This window comes from Cetorhinus maximus, chromosome 3 (genome assembly GCF_964194155.1).
Source record: "Cetorhinus maximus chromosome 3, sCetMax3.hap1.1, whole genome shotgun sequence".
Lineage (NCBI taxonomy): Eukaryota > Metazoa > Chordata > Chondrichthyes > Lamniformes > Cetorhinidae > Cetorhinus > Cetorhinus maximus.
In genome coordinates this window covers 42,468,243-42,488,938 of record NC_135881.1, presented here as the reverse complement: position 1 = coordinate 42,488,938, position 20,696 = coordinate 42,468,243, and positions in this window count along the sequence as shown.

Below are 20,696 nucleotides of genomic sequence, written 5' to 3'. Positions count from 1 at the left end.
ACTTGCCAACCAATCAGCACACTTCTCATGCAGTATGTTGTTCCCTTTACCGTTGGTATTCTTGTGAACTGTCCTAATGAGTGAAAGATTTCAAGCTTCGACAACATGTCATTAGTTTTCAGCAATAGGGAAAGTGCCCAAATCTGTTATTAATGATATGATAAAAGGAGAATGGCAAAATCACAATATGGTTATGGGGGAGGTGATGGCGTCGTGGCATTGTCACTGGGCTAGTAATCCAGAGACCCAGGCTAATGCTCTGGGGACCGGGGTTCGAATCCTGCCATGACAGATGGTGGAATTTGAATTCAATAAAAATGTAATGAGATAACCATTGATGTCTAATGATGTCGATTGTTGTAAAAAAAACTATCTCGTTCACTAATGTCTGCCGTCCTTACTTGATCTGGCCTACACATGACTCCAGATCCACAGCAATGTGGTTGACTCTTAAATGTCCTCTGAAGGCCACTCAGTTATAACAAACCGCTACAAAGTCACAAGAAAGGAATGGAACTGACATCGGAAACGACAACAGCAATCTCAGCCCTGTTGACCCTGCAAAGTCCTCCTTACTAACATCTGGGGGCTAGTGCCAAAATTGGGAGAACTAGTCAGGGAACAGCCTGACATAGTCATCTTCACCAATCTGCCTGCTGCAGATGCATCTGTCCATGACAGCATCGGTAGTAGTGACCACCGCACAATTGTTGAGGAGACGAAGTCCTGCCACTGTCCCGATACACTCCATTGTGTTGTGTCACGCTACCACCGTGCTAAATGGGATAGATTTCTAACAGATATAGTAACTCAAAACTGGGCATCCATGAGGTGCTCTGGGCCATCAGCAGCAACAGAATCTGTAACCTCATGGCCTGGCATATCCCCCACTCTACCATTACCAAGCCGGGGGATCAACCCTGGTTCAGTGAAGAGTGCAGGAGGGCATACCAGGAGCAGCATCAGGCATACCTAAAAATGAGGTGTCAACCTGGTGAAGCTATAACACAGGACTATTTGCTTGCCAAGCAGCATAAACAGCATGTGATAGAGCTAAGCGATTCCACAACCAACGGATCAGATCCAAGCTCTGCAGTCCTGCCACATCCAGTTGTGAGTGGTAGTGGACAATTCAACAACTCGCTGGAGGAGGAGGCTCCACAAATATCCCCCCCTCAGTGATGGAGCAGCCCAGCACATCAGTGCAAAAGTTAAGACTGATGGTGGTGTCTGGGACAGTATCTGTAAGGTGTGATTCCATGAGGATGACTATGTCAGGCTGTTGCTTGACTAGTTTGTGAGACAGCCCTCCCAATTTCAGCATTTGCTATAATCTTCAGTCAGAAGTGCCAAGTGGATGATCCTCTCGGCCTCCTCCTGAGGTTTCCAGCATCACAGATGCCAGTCTCCAGCCAATTCGATTGACTCCACGTGATATCAAGAAACGGCTGAAGGCACTGGATACTGCAAAGGCAATGGGCCCTGACAACATTCCAGCAATAGTACTGAAGATTTGTGCTCCAGAATTTGCTGTGCCCCAAGCCAAGCTGTTCCAGTACGGCCGCAGCATTGCCATCTACCCGGCTATGTGGAAAATTGCTCAGGCATGACCTGTACACAAAAAACAGGACAAATCCAACCTGGCCAGTTACCACCCCATCAGTCTACTCCAGATGTGTCCAGTTCTGGCTGGGCCATGTATAGACTGTCCATGGACACGATAAGAAGAAGTCTACTCTCAATCATGAGTAAAGTAATGGAAGGGGTCATCAAAAGTGCTATCAAGTGGCACTTGCTTAGCAATACCCTGCTCACTGATGCCCAGTTTGGGTTCCTCCAGGGCCACTCAGTTCCTGACCTCATTACAGCCTTGGTTCAAACATGAACAAAAGAGCTGAACTCCCGAGGTGAGGTGAGAGTGACTACCCTTAACATCAAGGAAGCATTTGACCAAGTATGGCATCAAGGAGCCCTAGCAAAACTATTGCCCCTTGATGTTCAATGGCATTATCATCACTGAATCCCCCACTATCAACGTCCTGGAGGTTACCATTGATCAGAAACTGAACTGGACTAGCCATATGGATACTGTGGCTACTAGAGCAGGTCAGAGGCTAGGAATCGTGCGACGAATAACTCACCTCCCGACTCCCCAAAGCCTGTCCGCCATCGACAAGGCACAAGTTAGGGGTGTGAAGGAATACTGCCCATTTGCCTGGATGTGCAGATCCCACAACATTCAAGAAGCTTGACACCTTCCAGGGCAAAGCAGTCTGCTCAATTGACACCCCGCCCACAAACATTCACTCCCTCCACCACCAATGCGCAGTAGCAGCAGTGTGCGCCATCTACAAGTTGCACTGCAGGAATTCACCAAGGCTCCTTCAACAGCGCCGTCCAAACCCATGACCACTAGTGTCTAGAAAGACAAGGGCAGCAGATAGATGGGAACATGACCACCTGGAAGTCCCCCTCCAAGTCAAGCACCATCCTGACTTGGGAATATATCGCCGTTCCTTCACAGTCGCTGGGTCAAAACCCTGGAACTCCCTTCCTAACAGCACTGTAGGTGTATCTACACCACATGGACTGTAGTGGTTCAATAAGTCAGCTCATCACCACCTTCTCAAGGGCAACTAGGGATGGGCAATAAATGCTGGCCCAACCATCGAAGCCTACATCCCATGAATGAATGAGGAAAAAGAGCCAATACTGCTTATGAAAGGGAAATCATATTTGATGAACCTGTTAGTTTTTTTAGTTAGGTGTAATCATTAGGGTAGACAACTAGTAGATGTGGTATATTTGAATTTTCAGAAGACATTCAATAAGTTGCCACACAAGAGGTTGTTACACAACATTAAGACTCATGGGATTAGGAGGGTGGAGTATCGCAAAGCCCAGTGCTTGGGCCTCAGCTGTTTAAAATGTGTATCGATGACTTGGATATATTACACTTGGTTTCCTTATCTAAGTTGCTGATGATACAAAGCTAGGTGGGAATGTAAGCTATGAAGAGGCTGCAAAGGCAAGTGGTAGATAGAATATAATGTGGGGAACTCGGAAATTATTGACTCTTGTAGAAAGAATGGAAAAGCAGAATATCTTTTTAAAAGATGAGAGACTAGTAAATGTTAGGCTTTATACAGGGTTCAGTGTCTTTGCTCACAAGAAGCTGTGGGTGCAGCAAACAATTAAGATTGGAAATGGTATCTTGCCCTTATTGCAGGAGGGTTGAAGAATAAGAGTAAGCAGATCTTGCTGCACTTATATGAGACTTAGCTAATAGTCCAAATGTATTCTCACCAAAGGAAGATATAGTTGCTTAAGACGGGGTGCAACAAAAGGTTCGGTAGATTGGCAGGCCTTTGGTCTCTGGAATCAGTGAGGAGAGATTGAGCAGAATGGACTTGCATTCTCTGAAGTTTAGAAAGTTGAGAGGTGATCTTATTGAAATGTATAAAATTCTTAGAGGATTTGACAGAATGGATGCTGAGAAGCTGTTTCCTCTGGCTGGAGAGTCTAGAAAATGGGGTCATAGTCTTAGGATAAGGGGTTGGTATTTAGGACTGAAATGAGGAGAGTTTTCATTGTGAACAGGCTATGACTCTTTTGACACTTATATATGCATGCCGTAGTCTGGAGCTATGGATAGTATGATAGAGGTTCCAACATTCTCTCCATCACATGGCTGACCAGGAATCTCTCCCACCATTACCACCTACCATCAGTATGTGTTGGAAGGATTTGCAATTTGATTAATATGAATACACCTTCCTTTGCCAACAAGTCCTGGGATAGGACTCGAACCCAGAGCTTCTGACTCGAGGTAGGGACCCAACTCACTGCACCGTAAGACCTCCATGTAAAGTATATATAAGACTGGAGTTGATAGATTTAGGACAGTAGAGGAATTGAGGAATATGGAGATAAGATGGGGAAAGTGGATGTGGAAGCTCAAATGGATATAGAAGTTCAACTACGACCTTATTGAATGGCAGAGCAGGCTTAGAGGATTGCATTACTCCTGGTCTTATTTCTTATGGTTCCTATGTTTTTTTTTAGAAATATATAACCCTTTGCTTGTTTGGAAAGCTGTAGAAAAAGGCTGATTTTATTAATTCAACTCCACCATTAGGTTATAAATTGGCACACTGTCATTGTCTCGTTTTCCTGAAAATTGTTAAACATTTAATGACACTTTTAGACAGAGTCTGAATGATTTACCTTATAACTTAGGCCTGAGAGAATGTTAGTTTCTTTTTACAACGTGTGTCTTTGCTGTTGTGCGCTCAGAAGTGGATATGGTCTGGTCAGACTTTGCAGACTTCTAATCTAAATTTGACTAACTCCCAAATGCAACTTTCAACAAATTTGAGTGAACAAAAGGCTTTTCATTTTCCTTTTGTTATGGCTGCACTGTGCCTCTGATCGGAAACTAGTTGATGCTGTATGCTGGCAAGAACCCTGTTCTATTGCATGGCTGTAAATTGACCATTGGCTACCCAAATAACACTTGGCAAATGTGTTTACACAGGTGCTAGATCTATACTCCTGAGTGGTAAATTTTACATGTTTGAAAGCGTGGGTGGAAGTGCTCGGCTTCTTAAAGCATTACATTTTATGAAGTTTCTCAGAGGCCCAAAGGGCCCCTTGAGTCCTTTTTTTAAAGTTTTACTTGATAAGCAGCACAGTGTTGAGTCCAAATGATGTGTGATATCATCCCCAAGGAAGTTTTGCAGCACTCTGTTATGGAATCAGATCAAGTTTTGAATTCAAAAGTTGAATTTCACTTTTGTGTCACAACTCAAAAAGGGCAGTAAAATTGCAACCTCAGATGCTGCTCTTTTTATATCAGAAGAAAATTTGGTTTACATGATCGTAAGATATAACGCCCTCAGTAGTGGAAGGTGAAATTTCTACTAACGTTGCCGTTGTAATGCAGGCTGTTCTTTGAATGCCCTATAGTATGCTGCATTTTGCAAATAAAAAATAGTTTGTTATCATTGTCTTCTTCTAAGAAAATGATTGTGGACTTGGCCCCAATGCCTATCATTAACCATTTGCTTAAAAATGCAAGAATCTTGGATTCCTATTCTGGAGTATATATGTTTGTTTCTACTCTTGGCTGATATTTAAAGAGCACTGATTCCTAACTACTTGGACAGAGGGGGAAACTGGTCTTGTTTGTCCGAATTACACAACTTATTAACAGTGTTATTTAGCAGTCCTTTAAGAACCTTTAGGCCAGACCATTGTTAGTCCACCTGCTGGCAATTTGAAAATAGCAATGATGTTTTTAGTAGTGTGTTTAAAAAGCGAGGTTTGTAATTTGCTACTTAACTGATTCTGTATTTGTTTAAAATATAATATGGTTAAGACTTGTTCTTCACATAGTCAGTATTTCTCTATACCTTGATAATTGCTGCATGACCTGTATCTACTTCTTGATTTTAAGCACTTTGAGTGCTCCACCTGCTGGCAAGAAGAATCTTTTCCTGACTAGCAATGGGCAATTGACTGTGCTCAGTGACTGCTGTGTTTGCGGTAATCCCGCTTCTTTGATTTTGACTTTCATTTGAAATACCAACCAACAAAGAACCATATTCAAAAGCAGGGATAAATCTCATCAAGGCAACTGCTGACCCTATCAATCGGTATCAGTAACCAGTTAAAGGGATGGAGTTCAGTTGCATCAATAGGACTAGTGGGGAAATGTAGGGTTTTTTTTTTAGAATATTTGGGTTAGATTAAGCTGGAAAGCACACAGAAGTAATAAGTTTGAAGAAAGAATGAGAGGAGAAAAGTTAACCTGACGAGCAGAGCTGATATAGATTTAATTTACAATCAATTTTTTGTCATTTGGAGCTAATGCTGCAGTGAAAAAATCTGTGCCTGACATTTCAGCGACTTTTGTTTCACCCTCACAGCACATGAACTTAATAAAAAAAGCACACCTAATTAGCTCAGAGAATTTCCTGTACCTGCCAGGAACCTAAGCTTCAAAACGACGTTGACGCCATAACTTTGATTCATTTTGAAAATGGATGCAGTTAGAATGTTGCATCATTGAAGAGGTGAGATGATGTGTTTGAGCCTTCAAGATGTAAGGCATTTATTATTAAAAACCTGTCAATTGATGTTAGAGCCCAACCTTCCTTCATATTTGGAGTGAGATTGCATTTGATGATAAACTAGAACTGCGAGTGTTGACTAATCATAAGAGTGAGATGGAGTGTCCATCTGAACCAGGTTACCACAAAACCTAGCCAACATCTGTCAAACATGCATGGACTAAAGTCATATATAGTTGACACAAGCCTTTTACTCCCAAATTTTCATAACCTTCATAACTAAGGGTTCTAAGATTTGGTATCCCCCTGGTCACCTTCCTTTGTGCTCTCTCTCAAAAGCATTTCCAGAGCCCCTCTTGTTCATTATGTATAAGGACTTGAAATGTACACAATAAGTGAAGATATATCAGATTCATGGCCTAAGTGTAGGACTCCTCTGTCCGTATTTAGTGGTCCCAGCAATACAACTTAAACCCACATTTGGTTTCCATATAGCAACCTCTCACTGCTTGGTCAACTGTAACAAATGATTAGGCAATATCTCCAGTCTTTGTCCTAATCCACTTTTAATAGCTACCCACATAGACATGCCCAAAACCTTATCTGATTGCATTTGTTCTATATAAGAAAGTTACATTTATATTTCACGACTTCAGGCTGTGCTAAAGCACTTTATTCCAATTTTTTAAAAAATTATTCTTTCTGGTGTGGGCATTGCTGGTGAGTCTGATATTTACTCCTATCCGGAGTTGCCCTGAGGAGGTGTTAGAGAGCTGCCGCCTTGAATCGCAACAATGTATATGATGAAGAGTTCCAAAATATATGACCCAGTGACAATGAACATATGTTGAAGTAAGAATGGTTGGTTAGTGATTTGGAGACAATGGTGATCGCAAGCAGCTGTTGGCCTTGTCCTTCTAGGTCATGGTGGTGATGCAAAAGAAGCCTTGACAACTTAACTGCAATGCATTTAGTAGATGATACACAATATATCCCTAGTATGCCTGTAGTGCTTGTTTAAGCTGTCGGGTAAGGGGTTAATCAAGCAGATTACTTGTCCTGAATGGTATTGATGCAGCTGCACCCACCCAGGCAAGTGGAAATTATTCCACCGCACTCCTGACATACCTTGGTTGAAAGAGAAGTCGTATGGTGAGCCATTCATTAATACCAAGCCTCTGACCTGCTCCAGTAGTCACTGCATTTATGTGCCTATGTCAACTGAATTTCTTGTCAACGGTAACACCTAAAGTGTGCCATTTAATAGTTTAGGACAGTGGTATGCCCTCTTTTGTTAGACATGGCCATTTGTATCAGTTTTGTGATGCAAATGATGTCCAGGTCTCCCTGCATGTAAGCATTGACTCCTAGTTGTCTAAGGAACTATGAATGGAGTTGAGCACTGTGTAATTATCAATGAACAGCCCTACTTCTGACCTTATGATGGAAGGAAGGTCATTACTGAAGCAGCTGAAGATTGCTGACCCTAGGACACTGCCCCGAAAAACTCCAGCAGCAATGTACACTGGCTGCAAAGATTGGTCTCCAACAATCACAAGCACCTTCCTTTGTGGCAGGTATGACTGCAGCTTGTGGAAAGTTTCCCCCAAACCCCATGAGCTTCAGTTTTACTTGGGCTCCTTGTTCCCACACTCAGTTGAATGCAACCTTGCACGCTTTTAGAATTCAGCTCGTGTCAATGTTTGGATCAATGCTGTAATGAGGCCTAGAGCCACATAGCTCTGATGAAACCTCCAAACTGAATAGGTTGTTGGGGAGTAAGTGGTGTTGACTCCTTCTGTCACTTTGCTGCTGATTGTGAGTCAATAGATGGGTGATAATTGGCTGGTTTGGATTTGTCATGTTTTTGCAAATAGGACAAACCTGACTATTTTTCCATGGTATCAGGTAGATGTCAGTGTGGTAACCATGCTGGAACATTTTAGCAAGGGTGCAGCTGGTTCTCAAACACAGGTTTTCAGTACTATAACGGGGTTATTTTCCAGAACTATAGCCTGACTGTGTCCACTCCACTGCTTCTTGATATCCTGTAGAGGAAATCTAATTGGCAACTCTGGGAAAAGGTACATCCTTTCCGCACTCTGGCTGAAGATGTTTACAAATGCTTCAGCCTTATCTTTTCCATTCATTTAAAATATTCCAACACTGTGGACTGAATCTTTCCATCTCGCTGCAGGGCAAACCTGCATCGGGCTGGGGGAAAAGGAGGCAGGGGACCTGATTCCGGGACCCCGACCTCACTCCTGTCCTCCGTTATCTTCAGGGATGCAGGAAAAGGATCCTGGTCACGATCCTGCACTCAGCAATCCCAGTACAGTTAGTGCTGTTGCACAGTGGTGATTTCAGATCACCCACAATTTTCATGGAGCCAGGCGGGCTCTAGAAGCCTTGATTCACACCAGGTCAGAGAGGTCATGTACCCTGGGGGAAGACTGTTCTGGAGTTGGGAACCTTTTGCCAGGTAAGCTTAAACATTGTTGACAATATTACATGTCATAATTAGATGCTGTATGATAATTTAAGTAAGTTTTTAATGCAGTGATTGATGATAGGGCTTTGCCTTGAAAAGTAAGTGACCATTAAATTGACCAGCATTATGAAAGTGTTCAGATGCATTAAAGTACTCTATCCAGCGGATAAAGTGCTCTTCTGCATTAATCAGTATTGAGACTCTTACAAACATACTTATGGACGTATGAGTTAGGCGTAGGAATAGGCCATTTAGCCCTTTTGAGCCTGCTCTGCCATTCAGTAAGATCATAGTGATCTGACTGTAATCTCCCACCTACCCCCGATAACCCTTCACCCCCTTGTTTATCAAGAATCTATCCACCTCTCCCTTGAAAGCAGTCGAAAGACTCTGCTTCTGCTGCCTTTTGAGGAAGGGAGTTCCAAAGACACTCTGCCCTCTGGGAGAAAAAAAATTCTTCTCATCTCTGTCTTAAATGGTGATCCCCTTATTTTAAACAGTGAGCCCTAGTTCTGGTTTCTCTCACAGAGAAAACATCCTCTCCACATCCATCCTGTCAAGACCCCTCAGAATCTTATATATTTCAATCAAGTCACCTCTTAATCTTCTAAACCCCAGGGGACACAAGCCTAGCCTGTCCAATCTTTCCTCATAACACAACCTGCCCATTCCTGGTATTATTTTAGTAAACCTTAGATTTCTTCTACATGGTATCAAGAAACAGTGGAGTGGACACAGTCAGGCTATGGCCCTGGAAAATAACCCTGCTATATGCTTCTAATGCATTTACATCCTTCCTTAAATAAGAAGACCAATGCTGTACACAGAACGCCAGGGGCAAGATTTTCCGGTCATCAGGCAGGTGCGACAGGTGGGCCTGGGAGCGGCTGGGAAACAGCCCGCCACCCTCAGTTGGCCCCTGACCGTGATTTCACGTTGGCTGGCCAATTAATGGCCAGTCAACGTGAGAGGTGTACTGAGGAGCTCAGCGCTGCTGGGGCGGGGGGTGGGAGGTGTGCGCACTGAAAACTCCCTGAAGGCACAGAGTTGCCTCAGGGAGCTGAAGAATTGTAACAAAAATAAAGCTGAGAGAAACATGTCCCACATGTGACTCAGTCACATGAGCAGGGACGTATTGAAAATGATGTCCAAAAATTTTTTTTGTTGTTAAATTACTGTTGGAAACCTCATCCCACCCATGGAAACCTCATCCCGCCCATGGATAAGGTTTCATAAAAAATCCAAAGGCCGCCTGGCCGATTCACCTGCCCGTCAACCCTAAGGTTGGATGGGCAGCAAAAAAATGGGTTTCAATTATTTGATTAAGGGCCTTAATAGGCATCTTAATTGTTGGCGGGCGCACTGCCAATTCTTGCGTATGCCCACCAACCAAACATTATGCGATGACATTGGGACACTCGCCCAAAGTCATCGTGCACTATTTTATGCCCGATTGAGTTGGGCGCACGCCTGCCTGCGGGACAAAATATCCTGCCCTAGATGTGGCCGAGTTCTTTTATTGACAGGTCAGCCATCCATTCAGCCTTTCAAGCATTGGAACAGAGGACCATACTTCAAAGGCTTAGTATACTCAGTTCTGGAGACTTTGTTGACACAGTTGTGCAATGGATTCTTAATATTAATACTTGGCTGACTCAAAACCCTACAAATGGATTCAGCTCAGCAGGTGTTGTTGATGCAGCTATCAAAGGGATTGTGAACTTTGTTTAGACTGACAGTTTTATGAGCCCCTAAGAAGTTAAGATTTTTTTGAAGAGGCTTTTGAATAACTTTTTGTCAATGTTAGTTGTTTCATGAGCATCTCAAAGACTTTTCAATCTTATTATAGGGCTTATGAGTTCTGTCCATAGTGAATGGGTGAGGGGGTATGTAGGGGCCAAGGGGGCGGTTGTGGATGGGAGGCGAGGGGGCTAAGGCATAAGGCTAGGGTGCCTAACACTCATGTATGGAGGCAGGCCTTCTAACCTGTCCACCTTGGCATCCACCTGCCTCCATTCCTGTCTAGGGTTTTCTTCCAGAGACGGCGGTCTTGATTCCAGCTCATTCCCGCCACCACATCATGAAACTAATGTGGGTGGGTACTGCTGGGCAGGAAACAGGACCCCAATGTCAGGATACCTCCCGATTCATGATTCCTGCTTCAAAAGAGAAAATCTGACACTAAGGGTGGAATTTTCTTGTCCCGCCTGTGGTTTTGTGGCGGGCGGGAGTGGAAAATTTGGAGAGGAGGCAAAAGTCAGATTCCCACCAGCGAGAAACAAGTCGGAATTTTCCCCTCACCACTTTCATGGCTGGCTGATGGTTGTTCGGATTTCCCACTGATCCATGTCGGGAACCCCATCTGGAAGCATCAGCATGTTATGAATACTGATTAAAAATGCAACTCGCCGGAATCACATTCCCCCTCCCAATTACGTGCCACGCCAGTGGAAAGTTAGACTGGTCTGACTCACGACTGGATATAAGTGATGTGTAGCCACCTTCATTTCGCTCGCCACTTCGAGGTGAGTGCAACAGGAGAGCCTGAGGCAGTGTGGGAGGAACCCATGGCTGGACTCGGCGGCCCTTGCGGGGGGTCACCCTCATACTTCTTAGATTCCCAACATAGAGGTGAAGTCTCACCTGATAGAACTTATGAACACTTCATTGAGAATGTAGATTTGAGACCATTGACATATGGTGCGCTTTAACGTGAGACTGCAAGAGTCGTTGAGGTCACATTTAAGGTTATCAATGTGAGCATTTAAAGGGAGGAATGCAAGAAGGGAAACTCTTTCGAGTTATCAACAGTCACAGATTGCAACTCTTTCGAGTACAATCACAGTTCTTGGTTTCCGGGAGTGGGACATGAACCCACAACCCTCTGATTCAAAGGCGAGGGTGCTATGGACTGAGCCACAGCTGACACCTCATGCAAGAAGGGAAACTCTTTCGAGTTATCAACAATCACAGATTGCAACTCTTTCGAGTACAATCACAGTTCTTGGTTTCCGGGAGTGGGACATGAACCCACAACCCTCTGATTCAAAGGCGAGGGTGCTATGGACTGAGCCACAGCTGACACCTCATGCAAGAAGGGAAGATGCAGCCAACCTTTAATGGAGAACAGCTGCTGGATATCTGCAAGATGATCGCTGAAACCCTATAAAGTGCATTGACCAATTGGCATGGTTCATGGGCCAGAGGGCATCCACTCATTCCAAAAGTGCATGTTTGACATCATCAGTATACCAAATTAGGCATTGTGTGAGTGCCATCAGTGAGGGCTGTCCTCAAGTCTTTCCAACTTCAGTGGGATTGAGATGTGTAGTTGCTGGGGTGGCTTCTTAGGCGCATAGATCTGTGAGGTAGTGCCTCAGCTACAAGCTAGAACAGGGAATGGCACAGTTGTATCTCTAGGGCATGACAGTGGCTTTCTGGTTGAGAGTGGGAGGTCTACTATAGTTGGGCATTTCTCATTAATCAGTTGGATCTCTGTGCACAGGAAGAAGGAGGATTGCCAGATGGAGGCTGTGCTCAATGCTGTGTTCTTAATGCAGTGCTCTGATTGAGGAGGAGATGAAGGGGCCCAGCGCCACAGGACTTCGCTTCAAGAGGAGCCCCAGCCTGAGGTCCTTGGTCCAGGGGAGCCCCAAGAAGAACCAGAGGATGAGGAATTCAGACGCATCCTAAGGATCTGCCAAAGATGTCTTTCCTATTTGGAGATCAGGGACAGACAGTGCCACGCATGTCTACATTTGGCAAGAGATGTGGTGGCTCATGGCTGCTAGATTTCTTGAATTCCTGAGACTGCAAGGTGCAACCAATTGCACACATGTCACTTGAAGAGCTCCCTGGCAGCAGCCCCTGATCTTCATTAACAGGAACAAGTTCCACTCCCTGAATGTTCGACTGGCGTGTGATCATCAGAGGCACACCATGCATGTTTGTGCCAGATACCCTGGGAGTTCCCATGACTCCGACATCCTGAATCACCCCCAGGTGCTCAAAGGGCCGCAGCGCTCATAGGGTTGGCTGCTGGGCAGTAAAGGGTACCAGCTGAAAAGATGGCTCACGACACCCGTGCGTCTTCCTCAAAGTGCCTCGGAGGAGATATACAATGCGGCGCACTATGTGACAAGATCTAGCAAACCATTGGCATCCTGAAGTTCCGCTTTTGATGTTTGGGTTGCTCAGGTGGGGCTCTGTACTCTTCCCAGAGGGTGTCCCACAAAATCATGGTCTGTTGTGCCCTTCATAACCTGGTACTTCAAAGGGGAGATCACTTGCCAGAAGGAGAAATGGAGGAGGCCAAGAACTCCTTGGACGATGAGGACCTGGAAGGGTAGGAACCTGAGGAGGCTGATGAGGGTCGCCTTCCATGTGATGATGCCTTTGAAGTGGCACGACGTGGAAGACATGCCCGTGACACACTGATAGTCACAAGGTTCCAGCAGGAGTAAGGTCCAGGCAAGGGGAACGGAGTGCATATCTCCTGTCCCTTGGTGTCATGCCAGTGCTAAGAAAGACCTTTACAAGCAGTAACATCGAGAGCAAGATTTGCATACAGCCTCGGACCTGCAACCCTCATGTATCACTAGGCCTTACCCTTTGGAAAGGCCAGCAGCCAAAGCTATATGTAGTCGCTCTGGGCAGTGGAAGACAGCTCTCCAGCGCAAACCCTGCGTCTACTGGACTTGATGCAGCCATGGCCTCCTGAATGAGACACTTCTTGTGGCGTTGGAGATGCGCGCATGGTTGGAAATACCATGATGACTGCAGGTCTTGTCTTTGGCACAAACAATTACATCAGCTCATTGTCGATGACACACCATTACTGGTAACACTCCGAGGCACATGAGGCCGCATAACTCCATGGTGTCTTGTGAGGAATATAAGTTTCACACTCGGAGTACAGACGCTTTCAGGAAAGAGCTGGCCATATCGCCCTGACATTACACAAGTGGCAAGTAACTAACATGAGCCCTTTAACATCACATGAATGTGAGGCAGCCATTTATGGAGTGGGAGCTTGGGTCACCCTTGCAATAAGAGGGCACATAGCGGCGTATGCACAACGCATTCAAATGATAAGACCATTGTTACGAGCAGCAAATATATTTACAAAGATACATTAAATATACAGCAAGTGAACAGCCATGCTCCTATAGTGAGATCAACATTTCTTAATTTTACTAGCCCTATTGCTACGTAGAGGTGCGTTCCTGACATCTGCAGCAGAGGTGGAGGCAGTCTGCTGACTGTGATGCCCTGTTATCTGAGATTACCTTGGCGGGCGTTCTCTGGAGGGCCCCGGCCTATTTTGAGCCTCCTGCTGTGAGGCAGGTACACCCTCCTTGGCCTTTGCAGCTGAAGGTGATGGGATCACCAGCAGAGGGGAATGGGATCAGCTGGACACTCTTGGAGTCACCTGGGTGGATGGCCTTGGGGTGTCCAGCTGATGATCCTCCCCACTCTGGGTGCCCGAGGGCCCCTACCTGACTCCTTGAGGAGAAGGTGCACCGGGAATGAAGTTGAGGTGCCCTGTCCCCCCCTCGCTTAGCCACTGATGGATGCCACCTATGCCGAAAGCGATGGAGTGAAGGTCCGAGCGCAAATCCAGCAGGTCTCCAAGGCGGCTGCCACCCTTCCTATGGTGACCTCGGGGCGCTCACATGTCAGAGCCACAAAGTCAGAGAGAATGTGGATGGACTCCTCCATCCTTCGCTCTAGCCTGTTGACTGCTTCTCACAACTCTTGCCTAATATTCCGCCACCTGTCTTTGCATCTCCAGCATGTTTGTGACAGTTGCTTCCAGAGGCTCATTTTCTGACTCTGACTCGGCCAGTGCCTGATCCCCAGCAGTCCTCAGAGTGCCAGAGGCCTGGGCTGTCACTGCCTCTGACTGATGTGGAGACGTGTTTGTGAGGTGTTCCCCAGAACCTGACCCCAAGCCTAATCTAAATGTGTGACCCACAAGGGTGTGTCACCTGCACCTTCCACCAGTGCAGAGAGAATGCAGTGATGGGTCTTCTTCGAATGGATCCCCATCATCCTCATCTGAGGTGGCCTGGGGGCAGGAGCTTATGTTGGATGTGCTGGTCTGCCTGGACCTGCTGCTGGCCGATTTAGTTCATGAACAGGCTGAATGCAACAGTGCATGTCACTCACAGTGAATATCAGGATGTGATCAACTCATGGAGGGCTTATACATTCTGCTTTGCTGGGAGAGGCCGATCACATCTTCACCACAAGAGCGATCACTGTCCTCCCTTGCCAAGTCAGCGGCTTCCTCGAATTTGGAAAGCTCCTGGATTTTGGCTGTCCCTTCTTCAGTTTGGAATCTCTCCCTCTTGTTGTGGGCAAGCTTTTCCTGCACGAAGAGGAGGCGATGGTTTGGTGGTATTGTCGGTGGACTAGTAATCCAGAGACCCAGGGTAATTCTCTGAGGATCCTGGTTCGAATCCCACAATGGCAGATGGTGGAATTTGAATTCATTAAAAATCTGGAATTAAAAGTTTAATGATGACCATGAAACCATTTTGATTGTTGTAAAAACCCATCTGGTTCACTAATGCCCTTTAGAGAAGGTAATCTGCTGTTCTTACCTGGCCTGGCCTACATGTGACTCCAGACCCACAACAATGTGGTTGACTCTTAAATGCCCTCTGAGGATGGGCAATAAATGCTGGCCTAGCCAGCGATGCCCACACCCCGTAAATGAATTTTTTTTAAAAAGACAAATGGATGGGATGTGATGAGAAGGGATGGAGCAGAGGTTGGGAAGTATACATACCTGCTGTGTGTTATGAGCCCCCCCCTCTCCAAGTAAGGGCTGAAGATGCTGTTTGTGCAGGATGATAGATGAAATGCTGGTGAATAGGTTTTCAATGCTGATATCTTTCACACACACCACCGCCCCCCCACTCCCCCCACAAACACCCCCACACCACCAATATTGTGTGAGATATATGTGTGAGTGCATAATGCTATTATGAGTGAGAGTTTGGAGTGAGCTGAAGTTGGCTTCCCCTGGTGGTGTGGATGAGATCATTCATCCTCTTCCTGCACCGGATGGCATTTCTCTGGTGGTTGCCCGCAGAGCCAACATCCTTCGCGACTGCCTCCCAGGCTGGCCAGGTGAGGTTGGCGGACCTCCTGGATCCATCCCTGGGAGAAAGAAGCTCCCGGTGCTGGCAGACGCCTCTAATTGAAGCCTCCAGGGAGCCGAGGCTGAACCTTGGCACACTCTTGTTCCTTGGGCCCATCTCCAGAATGTCTGACCACACAGCCGGGCTGCTGAGAGTAAATGTTCGGATGGCGTTTAAATGTGGCACCAGGAACTTCAACCCCATGAGGTGACGGTGGGGCAGACAAATCGGTGCCCACCCTGTCACGTGATTCAGCAGAGTTGCTCGTCTATGTGTAATTAATGAGGTTTCAAGTGGAATATCAGGCATGAGAACCCAACCTGCCGATCAGCGGGAAATTCACCGCTAATCCAACCCACCACCACTCTTGGTCTCTGGAGCAGAAAATTCCGCCCTATGCCTTTAACAAAGAGTTCAAAGAATTTAAATAACCAGTAGAGTGTAAAAAAAAAAGGACTCGAAATTTATTAATGCAGATCAAATAAAAAAAGGAAAGAAAGTTTTTAAATTGTTTTCATTTCTGATCTATGCATGTGCATGTTTATCTTTTGTCTCAACTGCAGCTGTTAGAATAACCAAGCAGAAAACATCTGCCAAAACCCAGTTCGGCTGTTACTTTTGATTGATGACATTGTTCTGAAGGGCCTTGAGAACTTGAGGGTTTTTGCACTTTGAGAAGGATAAGGGGTGACCTGATAGAGATCTTTAATGGTTAAGAAGGGTTATGATGAGTTACATAATTGATTGATTACATCCACTGGTTCGGAAGATGAAAAGAGAAGACCCAAATTTAATATAATCAAAAATAGAACTAAAAGGAAAGTCAGGAGAAATTTAATTCCAAAGAGTGGTTAGAGTGGGAAATCGTCTGCTACAAATGATTGAAGTAAAACCCATAAATCTTTTAAAAGGCAATTAGATAGTTAATTGAAATCCATTTAAATTTTAAAATTCTCATCTTTATTTTAAGATCCCGCTAAGGTCCCTCACTCTTAACCCCTCCAGCCCTACAAGTGACTTGTGATACATTTCTGTGAAGAGTTCAGGGACATTCATTGAGCTTTGCACACATTTTTACCAAGTAACCTTTGCTGAGCATGCAACAACTTGATTTTAAAACTCGTCATCCTTTCTTTTTCAAATCCCTCCATGACCTTGCTCTCCCTCTCTCTGTCTCTTCCTTCAGCCCTACAATCCACTGAAATCTCTGTGCTGCTCCAATTCTATCCTTTTGTGCATCCCCAATTTAAATCACTGCAGCACTTGCAGCCTTGGCAGTGTCAACAGCTGGTAACATCTGAGTCACACGGTTCCAGGTTCAAGTCCCACTCCAGAACTTAAGCGCACAACATCAGAGAACGCACAGATCTCCAAATACCTCATCTGCCCGATCTGTCAAGGAGCATCTGTACCGTATGTGGCAGAATCTGTAGATCGTGCATTGAATTTATCAGTCATTTCAAAACCCATCAAACTAGAGTGGAAGCAAGTCATCCTTGATCCCAAGGAACTGTCGCAGAAGAAGGTTTTGAAAAGCACTATATAAATACAAGACTTTCTTTACTTTCTTTGCCTTCCGTTGCCTAGGATCTAAGCTCTTGAAGTCCCTCCCTAAATTTCATCACCCCTCTTACCTCTCTCTCTTTCTCCTCCTGTTAAGATGTTCCTTAAAATGTAACTCTTTGACCAAATGTTTACTCATCAACCTAACGTGACTCGGTGTCAGATTTTGTTTGATAACATCCCAGTGAAGCACAATGGGAAGCTCTGCTCTGTTAAAGGTGCTGAAGCAATGCAAGTTGTTGTTGAAAAGAGGAATATTAAAGTGGGGGAGGTGAGCAAAAGAATAAAATTTGGCAAGATTACTTGTGAAGAGAAGCACTGGGACATGATTTTGTTTTCTATGGTATAATATTTCATGATTATGTAATAGCTGAACTAGATTACCTCTGATACGGAACTCCTCTGAATGTCTGGTCTGCCTTGGATAATCACTTCCACTCATTCGTCCTGAACACTCCTTTAAGCAGTCCCTGTGTTTTGTGTTTGGGTTGTGGCATATGGATATTTTGTTGACTATCTATCACATTATAATGCCATCGAGAGCATGACAGTAGTATCCCCATGTGATCTGAACTGGATACTGTTTCTTTCATGTGTGCTGTCATGCATCTTGAAGATTTTTGCTAGGTGGATTGAAAACATATTCATGGGATGAGGTAGATATGAATCATTAAGCAGCTTTATTTTTGTGGTCAGTGATCATATAGAGTGATGGTTATAATCAAAACTCATTCAGCATGTAATTTGATGCACCTACTGTGAAAGAAAGTACATAAAATATTGCGCCTCATTTTCTCATGCTAGTGAGCTAACTTAGTTTTCTTGGTCATTATTCTGGCCCTGGCCAACTCTGAGCTTAACCTAAGCAGACTTTCCCAGAACTAAAAGTAAAGTATTGCAGATGTTGGAAATTGGAAATAAACACACAAAATGCTGGTCGAGCAGCATCTGTGGAGAGAGAAATAGAGTTAACGTTTCTGGTTGTTGTTGTGTTTTTATAATGATAAAAAAAGGCACCAATCGCTCATAAGGGATTGTGTAAACATGTGGGTTCATTTATTTAGGCTAGGCATATAAGAGCAGACATATATAGATAGGTGTGTGTGCCCTGCCCAAAAGCAAAAGTGAAACTAAGACTGGATGGCATGGCACACTTTGCTTCTAGTGATGCCATGTTGCTATCCCTCAAAGGCACATTACAACAGTTGTGACCCTTCATCAGAACCTAACTGGCCTGAGTGATCTTGAAAAGTTTTCATTCTCTCTTTTTGTTAGCCTTAACCGCAGAAAGTGCTGCCCCACTGACTTATTCTCCGAAGAGTTACCAATAGAATAATCAATAAAGCAGGCTATCTTCTTTCTTTACATGACACCATCACCCCACCACCCTTCCAAAAAGAGTGTATTTTCCTCATACCCAATACTTGGCTTTAGTAAGCAGTTCATCCCACTGGTAATAGGTGTGGATATTAGCATTAATTATTTGCAAAATAATAAATTAACTATTGTCCCTAGTCATTATGGAAATGCATCATCAGTGCCTGACTCATTAACAAATAAATAAATAAATCTGTATTAATTTACTACTTTATGTTCCTCACCAGGATGCAGAAAGCTGTAGATAGATAGTTGACCATGAAGCTCGCCTTGTTTTAACAGTAAAATTCTCATTGTTTTGAATAGCTGCAGCATATGTTCATAAGGAGAAGGCATGAGCCAATATTTATTTAAAATACACAGCTTAAATGCAGCTAATTTCCAAATCCCTGTCTGTGTGGGAAAAGTGATTTAAAAATTTCTGAAGCATGGCTGGAGCAATTCCCTATGAAGAGTGTTCTTCAAAAGGCAACAATGTGTAAATAGAAATAAAATTCACCTCCAACTGCATTAGTGTAATTCTTAAAAGTATTTTTAAAATCTGGTATCTGTATTAATTTACTGTTTTATGTTCCTCGCTAGGATACGGAAGACCGAAGAGGAGATAGATTGTTGATCATGAAGCTCATTTTATTTTAATTATTTGGTGAGTTGGACTTTACATACTATCATTTCGTGTTGATTGTATAACTCTACAAGCTATAATTACTTCAAATTTAACTCTGATATTAAACCTTTAGGTTATTTTTAAGTCCACCAACGTGATGGACGCAGTATATTCTCAATTTTACATACAATTTAGTTTTTACATTCTTAAAAGGCTTATTTTCAACTCTTTTTACACTCATTGATCAGACATTCTCCATTTGTGGTACTGTTTCTGTTCGAGGCAGCAAAGAAACTGCAGAAGGACCGAGATAGAGTTTGCATGTGAACAGGACTGTGTAGATGAGATTCATTTGAATGAGAAATAAGAGGAAGGAATTTGCATTTATATAAAGCCAAAGATCTCCCAAAGATTTTACAACCAACGGATTACATTCTTTATGAAGTGTAGATTTACATGTATGGCTATCAATTTGTGCGCAGTAAAGGTCCACAAACAATAAATGGATGGATGACCAGATCATGCTATCTTAGTAGTGATGGTTGTGGGAGTAATACTGGCTGCAAGCCGAGGAAAATTCCTTGCTCCTCTTCAACTAGTACCACCTGACTTTGACATTCACTAAGCCAGCAGCGGACATTAAAGTCCCCCACCCAGAGTAGATTCTGTGTCCTTGCTACCTTCAGTGTTTCTTCCAAGTGGTATTCAACATGGAGGAGGAATAATGATCCATCAGCTGAGGGAGGGTGGTAGGTGATAATTAGCAGGAGGTTTCCTTGACCATATTTGAACTGATCATGTGAGACCTCATGGGGTCCAGAGGCACCATCAAGAACGCCCAAGACCATTCTATTCTAACTGTTTATCACTTTGCCACCAACTCTGGGCAGGTCATGGAGGAGTCTGAAGCATTGGCTGTAAGGTACGATTCTGACAGTATGGCTATAATCATACTTGTCTTGACTGGTCTGATGAGCAGCTTTCCCAATTTTAGCATAAGCCCCTAGATATTATTCAGTACTTAGCAGGGTTGACTGAACTGAATGTGCCTTTGTCATGTCTGTGCCTAGGTTGATGCTGGGTAGTCTGTCCTTTATTAGACTTTTCTGTTGTGGTTTTATAAAACTTAATGGCTTTCTAGGCCATTTAAGAGGGCAGTTAAGAGTCTCATGTATGCTAGACCGGGTATGGACAGCAGATTTTCTTCCCTGAAGGGTATTAGTGAGCTAAATAGGTTTTAATAAAAATCTGATGGTTCCCTGGACACTATTATTGATGTTAGTTTTTTATTCCAGATTTCTTGAGTTTAAATTCCCTAACCGCTGTGGTGAGATTTGGACTAAGTCTCCAGATCATTAGTCCAGGTGCTGGATTATTAATGCAGTTAGATAATCCCTATATTACTGTTCCTGTACGTAGGATGTCGCACTTTC